The sequence below is a fragment of the Mytilus californianus genome, unplaced genomic scaffold, assembly GCF_021869535.1.
Source record: "Mytilus californianus isolate M0D057914Y unplaced genomic scaffold, xbMytCali1.0.p SCAF_57, whole genome shotgun sequence".
NCBI lineage: Eukaryota > Metazoa > Mollusca > Bivalvia > Mytilida > Mytilidae > Mytilus > Mytilus californianus.
The window spans coordinates 472,683-481,827 of NW_026262709.1; positions in this window are offsets into that span (position 1 = coordinate 472,683).

Genomic DNA, 9,145 nt, shown 5'->3' on the forward strand with positions numbered 1-9,145 from the left:
TTTAACCCTTTCTGGACCCATTGTATAAAAGATTTAATCAACGTGTGGTTGCTGATGATCTCAGAAGATGATTGGTTGAGCTGATCGGTCATAACCTTTATCAGCTCACTGGATGAATCGAAATGTGCTAACAGGTGTTAGAGAAATTGACAACTTTGTAGAATGTGGAAGGCACTCAAAGGTGATTTTCGTTCATCAAAAATTAAAATTTATTTGATAATCATCAGAGAAACAGTTTCTAACATAGTTACTCGTAGATTATCGGATTTATCTAATTCAAATAGTAAAATTATCAATTTTAAAATCCTCGCCTTACAATTCCATAATTTAACTATCTTGATTGGATACATACCCTGTTTTGTCATGTAACAATATAAATAATAATGAAGAATATATAAGGCGCTCTATATATAATTATAACTACTCAAATGCGCTGAACATTCAGCATGATAATAAAAGCAAACCAACACCAAGCATACAATACCGGTATGTCAGATTCAAATACTGAAATAAAAATACAACAAAAAGTTTGTGGATCACTGTTTTGAATCGTCTTTCTTCGACCGCCATATTCTATGTTCCATTTGATGATTTATTTTATTGAACTTTGGTTTTGAAACCTTTCTTAAAGGATACAGCTTATGTAAACTTATGTAAAGAATGAGTAACCAATCTATTTGTTTTGATTTCATACAAATATTTTTGTATACATATATATATACTGTGTCTATAAAATTAAGTTATTTTTAAAAAATACCAAAATTTACAAACTGTCATAAAAACAACTAATGTATATTACTTTTAAATAAATGTAACCTTGGGAATAACAGGTGTAGTAGAATAGATATTTTAAAATTGATACATTCAATGTCATGAAATTTCAAAGGTTTCGAAGAAAAAAAGTTGTTTTTATATTTTTAAGTAGTTGATACAAAACATGATTGCAAAAAAGAAGACTAGGAATCAAAAACGTTTTCTTACAAATAGTGTTATTAGTATTTATGATTGATAATATGTAAATTATTGTTTTTAAATTGAAGAGATCGGTATGGTTATTTTAGCAAATATTAATTATATACATTGTATTTTCTAAACTATATAAGTACTACGGTGTATTATAGCCACAGGCAAGGTCACGGTGATTTTTTGTTGATGTTTGTTTGTTTCAGTTTCAGATGATCGAGCAGTGCATGATAGAATCTGTCTACAAGAATTATTTTATTACATTATTTTTTTGTTTGTACACGATTTTCATTATCTATAATGCCGTTATTTTAGAGATAAGTGTTTTTCTGTATTCATTTGCAGCGTATGGTGCTTAACTTACTTTTTGTAAGTCCGCTAGATCTGATCCAATCGCCTAAACTCGGCATATTCCGTTCCTCGATAGAAGGAAAGAAGCAAATTTACCACAGGATTACCGATTGGCGCTGATATATAGCATAAACGGGAGGGTTGAGATCTAGAAAAAAATGAAAGTAGACGTATGTTACTTTGTCTGACCCAGGTTCACGTATGTTAATTTGTCTGACCCAGGTTCACGTATGTTACTTTGTCTGACCCAGGTTCACGTATGTTAATTTGTCTGACCCAGGTTCACGTATGTTACTTTGTCTGACCCAGGTTCGGATGTTGTTTTTTTTTGGCGTATATTAATGTGTTATCATCATATGCTAGAAGTATTTTTGCACAATATCAATCTGATAGAAATAAAGATCCTGGGTCCAAGCTTTCTTACATGGGTCCTACAACGCTCCTTTCTACTTTCCTTTTAAAAACCTCTCTGAATCATCTGGTTTTGTCTAAATGGTACACAACTTGACAAATTTGAAGGTTCAAATTTCATTGTTTAATTTAATTTAAAAATTACCAGAACAGATAGTAGAGCAGAGTGCTGTCAGATCCCTGTAAGCAAAGCTTAGAGACGTGATGTGTATATTTATCAGATTGACATTAATCTCTCTCTCTCTCTCTCGTTATAATTTTTTAACCGTTTTAAGTCACTGTTTGCAAGTATTCCAAATAGCATATCTACATATTATTTGTTGATAAAGCAGCTTACAGCACAAGTTAAATGTTAATTAAATTCGCGAGCATAACATCGTCACTTTATCCATCTGTCCTTCCGAAACAAATATTTTGCGGATGAAATATTGAGTTTCTCTTACCTTATTTCAAGGAAACGTGTACCAATGAAATATATAAGGGTGGTAACCACGCCTATCGGTTTGCGGGTTAATAGTTCAAAGTTCAAGATCGCTATAACTAAACCTAGAATTTTTTAACAGCAAATGATTTTTGGGTGTAATATTGAGCCTCCCTTGCTTCATTGAACCGGTAATTTTATCGATCAAAGTTATATCGAGGAAAAAGGCTTATTGATTGCGGATCAATAGGTCAAAGTCCAAGGTTGTTGTTATTAAAAGTAGAATATTTGGACAAATTTAGTTTTCGGATGATAGCTTGATAGGAAATATAAGGAAGTGGCAGAACCCTCTATTTTTCTGGGTCAAAAGTCAGGTCAGAGTGACTGCATGAAAATATTGAAATCTGAGGTGCAAGTTGTTGTATGTTATTTTAGTGATCACTTGAGGTAAACGTGTTAGATTTTATCAAAAGTAGTAATTACTAAAAAAAAAAAAAGAAAAAAAAAAGGACAACGCCTGTCCAATACGTCACAGCTACAAAAATAGACAGCTATACATCGGATGAAATTTCTTTTAATATTTGTGTATTGATAAAATCTCTAAATTATGGCTTTTTTATTTTTTAGAAAGAAATATTGGGCGTGTGTGTGCCTCCCAAACCAGTTATCCAGGGTAATAGGAACCCCTATCCAATTTGTTATTTTCAAAGTGGTGATTTGGCAAAAAAGGTTTCTGTATACCAAGGCTTTCGATGAAACATTTTTTACACATAACAACTAGGTATTAATAAATTAAAATTTCATCAAAATCTTGGTTTTTTGTAAAATCTGTTGAAAAGGAATAATTTGTTTACACTTAATGTTATTAGGCATGTTATTCCTAGCGTAGACCCGTCTTCGATAATATAAATAGCATTTAGATTAATGAATAGTGTGAACTGTGAAAAATAGTTGTTTCAAATTTTTCGTAGAACATTGCATAAAGTTTTCAAGGTTTTCAAAATATAAAAATATCTCTCTAAAACATATCAAGATCATAAACGCCTCGAGTGGAACCAAAGATGAGAATATGAAAAAACAATTATAGTGACCCAAAAAATCAATCTGGCACTGACTTGGTATTTCTTTTCTCTTGTTGTCAAATTAACCGCTACATGTAGTTCGTACAGCTCTTTCCATTATTGATTTGATATAAAGGTTGGTCAACTGTTATAGAGTAACAGTCTATATTTTACCCAAAGTTTAGAAATATTCATAATGATAGCATAAAGTCAAAACTATTGTTAAATAGTAGGTCAGTAAATATATCAAAGACAGGTTCAAATTACATTTCTGAATTGTTGAAAGTTAAAAATAATGTTTTACAAAGCCTTTGATATTATATTAAATATAAATATCTTGTATTGATAGAAAGTATTGATTATTTAGTTGTTGTAATTTTGTAGTTTTGTATTTTATGTATTTCTATACAATATCCTAAATTGACCCTTTACCAATCGTCATAATTGTGTTTGTGCTAAAATATTGTCTATTGTCTATTGTCTATAGCATATGTCATCAAGTGTAAGTGACCCAAACATCTTATTTAAAATAACTCGTACATGTATATTTTTTTGTTTAAAAATTTATCATTTTTGTACCACATGTGCGCGTCTTATCACTTTAAAAGAAATCTAACTTGATTCTGACCTTGTATTTTCTTATCTATGAAATGTTAGTATAAAATGCTTAGATAATTGTCCCAGATAGCACCTCGTTTTTGTGTTGCATCATATAAGTTTACCTATTATAACGTCAAATGAGTCGAGAACATTCTAACCTTTAGGAGAATCTGATAATCAAAAATGCAACAGAAAAAAACAACAACAAAACAATATTTGCAAACAAATGCATTAAGAAAATTAGGTTATTTTTCTTTGAGAGAAGATATGCTTTTGCGAGAACAACCAGTACAATCTAAACTTTAATATCTCTTTCAGTTTAGACCATGCGTTTTTTTTTTTAATTTGGCTTTAGTATAAGTTATAGATATTTATTATTTTTGTGTATCCCCTGCTCCTTACTTTAAAAGAAATCTAATAGTTTTGGCCTTGCATTGTTTTTTTTATCTCTGAAATATGAGTTTATAGCTTATAAATAAAAGTCCGAGATAGCATCCGTTATAGTTAATACTTCTACGTGCTTTTACATGTTAAAAGCGCTGTTCCTTTGCTTTTTGTGCGTGTTTTTGCTGTGCATGTACTGATTTTGTGTCATGGATGGATACCCAATATCCTTGTTTTATTCTATTAAATAACTGTTTCTGGTACTCGTGTTGTGCCATCAACAACGAGATATCTACTTTAAGAAAAATTTCTAAAAATGAACATGATTAAGGTCATGATATTTGATCGACTTAATCATAATGTTGCATAATCATAATATTTGTTATTGTTCACAGTTTTATTGTATTAAGAGAATGTGTGTAAATTCACCTCGCATGACCTTCATGATGACTATTTTTATAAGTCCTTTTAAAAGTAGTAATGTCCTTGTTGATGACACCAAACCAAACCAAAACCTCTTTCGTGCCGATATGCTGTATATTTTGACTTCTTCAAATCACATTGATAACAAATAAAGCAGATCAGAAGTAACAGTTTCATCCTTTCAGATGATTTTATTCTCTATTTCAAGAAGCGATCTTTCGGCTTCTTATAAATAATATTCCGAGTGTAAAAATACTCTAAAGTCATGAACATTGCAGAATAAATTACGATTATTTTAAATCGTAGCACTATATTAAATGACTCTTATATTTTGAACATGGATTCATATATAAAAATAAGTAAAATATAAGTCCATGTTTACATGGAATGCGTTTAAAAGCTCCATTGAAAGTTATTTATCTAATTACACATTATTTTAGCACGTTTGTAGCTAATCTTTTCACCACCTACCTCTACTGTAAGTTAGAAAGGATTGTTAATTTCTGTAGATATTTTACCGGTTATCATTGTCAAATTAAAGATTATCAAGGCTTTACAGATCAACTATGCGAGGCTTGATTTGTGAAACTTTTTTATGTCATTTCTGTATATTTATGTCTTATACCATTTTTCTCGATTGTTTATTTTCTGCCCTTTTTTTTATTCTTTTAATTAAAGCATCATATAAATTCCATTCCCATATTTTTTCGCAATTGCTCTTTATTCGTTTTTTTTTTTTGTAAACCCAATCGAAGGCCCTTATGAACAAAAAATTCGCAGCGAGATATTTGTCGTTATATTCTGTTTGTTTCATATTCGTTTTTTTTTTAATCGATCATGTGATGAATTTTCAAAGGTATTATTATATTGCTTGTGAAATATTGTTTATTCCTGCATCTTCGGTTTGGTATTCCGTAAAGTATGTTCTTTTTCACTGAGATAAATATTATTATCGAATTCTTTGTCCATCTATACTTTTGAATGCTAAATCAATATATTTATTAATAGTACGGAAGCACATGTATTTGTTTTGGTAAAACACGTGTGTTTGTTTACATCAACACGTGTTTTAGAATACCTATAATGTTTACAATGGTTTTCCATTGCAGGTGTAATTCTCCGAATTAAACAGGTATTCTATGTATCGTATGATTTTGGCTCGTGTTTCTCGTGCTTGTTGTTTGATATAAATTAAATGTAATTTATAATGTTATTATTCGAAGTTCTGCCTTACGCTGAGTAGCATACTCCGTACTACTGATCACTACTGCCTTGCCTGTATTGTCGTTTGTTTTCTCGTTCAAATTGTATATATAATATTTGTCATGTCGGGCCGGTTATAACTGACTATACAGTAATTGGATTGTGTTCTTTGATAAAAGCCGTACGATGATCTATTGTTGCTTTATTACATCCACGTCATTAGGACATTTGATTTTTAGGGGGGAGGGGGGATGAAAGTTGAAAAAAATAGGCAGGACAGGAGTTTTGAGTAAAAAAAAGGCAGGATGAGACACTTGCAAAAAAAAAAAAGTCAGGATGACAATTTAGGTAAAAAAAAGTCAGGATAAACTTTAAAAAAAAAGGCAGGACCGAATAGAGTGAAAAATAAAAAGGCAGGACAGAGATTACAACTAAAAAAAAAGGCAAGACAAAATTTTTCATCCTAGCCCCCCCCCCCCCCCCCTAAACAAATAAAAAACACGCAAACAAAAGAAAACAAACAGCACTTTTAAAGCCGACTATACGGTATGGATTTTCTCATTGTTGAAGGCCGTACGTGTTGCTTATAATTAAATCCACTTCATTTTGTCTTTTATGGATAGTTGTCTCATTGGCAATCTTACCACATCTCCTTATTTTTATATCACAAAGCAAGATATTTAAAAAAAAAAAAAAAAACAAATGAAGCCACAATACAAACAGGTCATTTAAAATGATAGTGTATGAATTTTAACGGGAAACGCTCCCAACATATCAAATAAGTAAAAACGGCATTGAAATGGGGGTCTGGGTGGGGTTTAGGGAATAAAGAATAATGACTTAAAAAATAAAGAATAGAGAAAATATGTACAAGAAAAAAGGAACAAAAGTATATAGAAAAACCAATGAAAGGTTAGACAATACTGATTACAGAAATGAACGATGTATAGAACAAAGAAATCATATAGTTATATATATATATTTAATAGTAAATAAATGTTCATTAGAATTTTACAGAATAAGGCTTAGTGTTATCTTTAAAGAGAAAGAAAAATGTGCATGCAACAACAATAAATGAATACAGTTCATATTTAGTTCTTATGCTGTACTGTTACACCACTGTCCTAGGTTAGGGGAGGGTTGGCGCCTTCAAACATGTTAAACCCCGCCATATTCTTTAGGCAGTGGCTATTCGTCCGGACAAATAGTCAAAAATGTCTATTCAAGCCGGACAAATAGCATTTTATGTGCCTGTCCCAAGTCAGGAGCCTGTAACTGAGCGGTTGTCGTTTTTTTTCATTGTTGTTTCACATATTTGTTTTTTTTGGTTATTGTTTTGCATAGTTTGTTCTTGTGTTGTGCCATTACACCACTGTCCCAGGTTAGGGGGAGTTGGCGCCTTCAAACATGTTGAACTCCGCCACATTCTGTATGTGCCTTTCCCAAATCAGGAATATGTAGTTCACTGGTTGTCGTTGGTTCATGTCTGTCATATTTATTTTTTTGTAAATTGTTTTGTATAAATTAGGCTTTAGTTTTCTCAATTTGAATTGTTTTATGTTTTTCATGTCGGGATCCTTTTATAGCCGACTATACGGCATGGTTTCCCCCGCATTATTGAAGGCTGTACGGTTGCCTATAATTGCTTACATCAACTTCATTTGAACACTTGTTGATAGTTGTCTCATTGGCAATCTTATCACATCTTCTCATTTTTATACAGTAATGAAGAAACCACCATCCCGACTCTCATTAAAGAGCCACATAGTGTTGTACACATATACAGTGAAAAGATTGATAAACGAGGGTGTGGATGGGGTTTACAAAATAAAGAATAATGGGCAAAAAATATAAAGAATAGAAAAAATGTACCAAATAATAAAGAATATAGAGAAAAATATAGAAAGAATAGAGAATAATGGGCAAAAAGTATAAAAAAAATGGCCTAAAAAACAAAGAATACAAAAATGAACGACCCCCAATCCAGACCCTCATATACAGTGAAAAGATTGATAAACAATACCACAACCATGCAAATTACAGTGGCGGATCCAGAACTTTTCATAAAAGGGGGGGGGCTCCAGTCATGCTTCAGTGATTCCTTATATAATCAACCAATTTTTTCCCACAAAAAGGGGGGGGGGGCTGCCCCCCCCCCCCCCCCCCCCCAGGCCCCCTGGATCCGCCTATGAGTTATACTATTGGAGTCCACAGATACAGATGACACGGTTAAGTCTGCCTGATTTCTTGGCGTACATCTTGAAATTTACAAGAGGGTAGGTTGAGTACTTGAGTTGAGTCTTCAGGATAAAGAGAAGTTCTTCGTATCAACATTTTTAACAGCACCTGCATGCTTACGTAGAGCATATCTACCAGATATTCCAGGGCTTGCGTTTCCTATCATGATTTCCTTGGAAGAGGGTTGTACTCACAATGGGAAGCTGTTGAATCAATAATGTATTGAATCAATGGTTCTTCATTGTAAAGCTGAAGTCATCCCTCCGAAAGGTTTACGGACGTCATTATGATTTGGTTAGTCGTTTTTGAGAGTGGTCACGTGTAAGATAAATTAGTTCCATATATTAGTCAATATAAGGAGATGTGAAAATGAATAAAAACACTGGGTATGGCGTTTCGAACACCCGTAACTTGATCAAAGCAAATTAAAATGCGGGTATTCCTCAGTGGGACAGCAATTGTTATATATACGCATCGACTTGAAAAAAACATCTACAGACGTCTAAAGGTCACGGCATACAAACGGTCGATTTACTTTCACCTGTTCTGTGAAGCCGATATTAACCATTATTATAGAATCTATTTGTAGCATTTCAAGTCTTATGTTAATTTGTTTGAGGCTTTGGTGCTAAAAACAAAAATAATGATCATCGAATGGAAATGTCACTTTTAATAGGCTAACTTACTAGATCTGAAGTATAGCCTACCGATACTGTTCAGAAACTTGCTATTTATAATATAATTTGTATGAAAATCTGGGACTATTAGTATAATAGTCCCAGTGAAAATGTATCATTCAGTTTATTCAAATTTTCGGTCTCTTATTAGCCACGCGGACAAGGTAAGCGTTTAGCTTTAGACAGAAAGAGTGTTTAAAATCTTAATTTTTCTGATTAGATTTTTTTATTTATAAACAAGGGTTTCTATTGTACAAATCCTTGTTCTTGATAAGAGTCTTTCGGATACGCAATATTCAGTGTCTGGGGTTTCCGGGATTTTTTCGTATTCAAACCGGTTACTAATCGTATTATACCTAATCTGGTTCCTTGTCGAGTTATTGTATATTTTGACGCTTATTTCAAGTACCAAA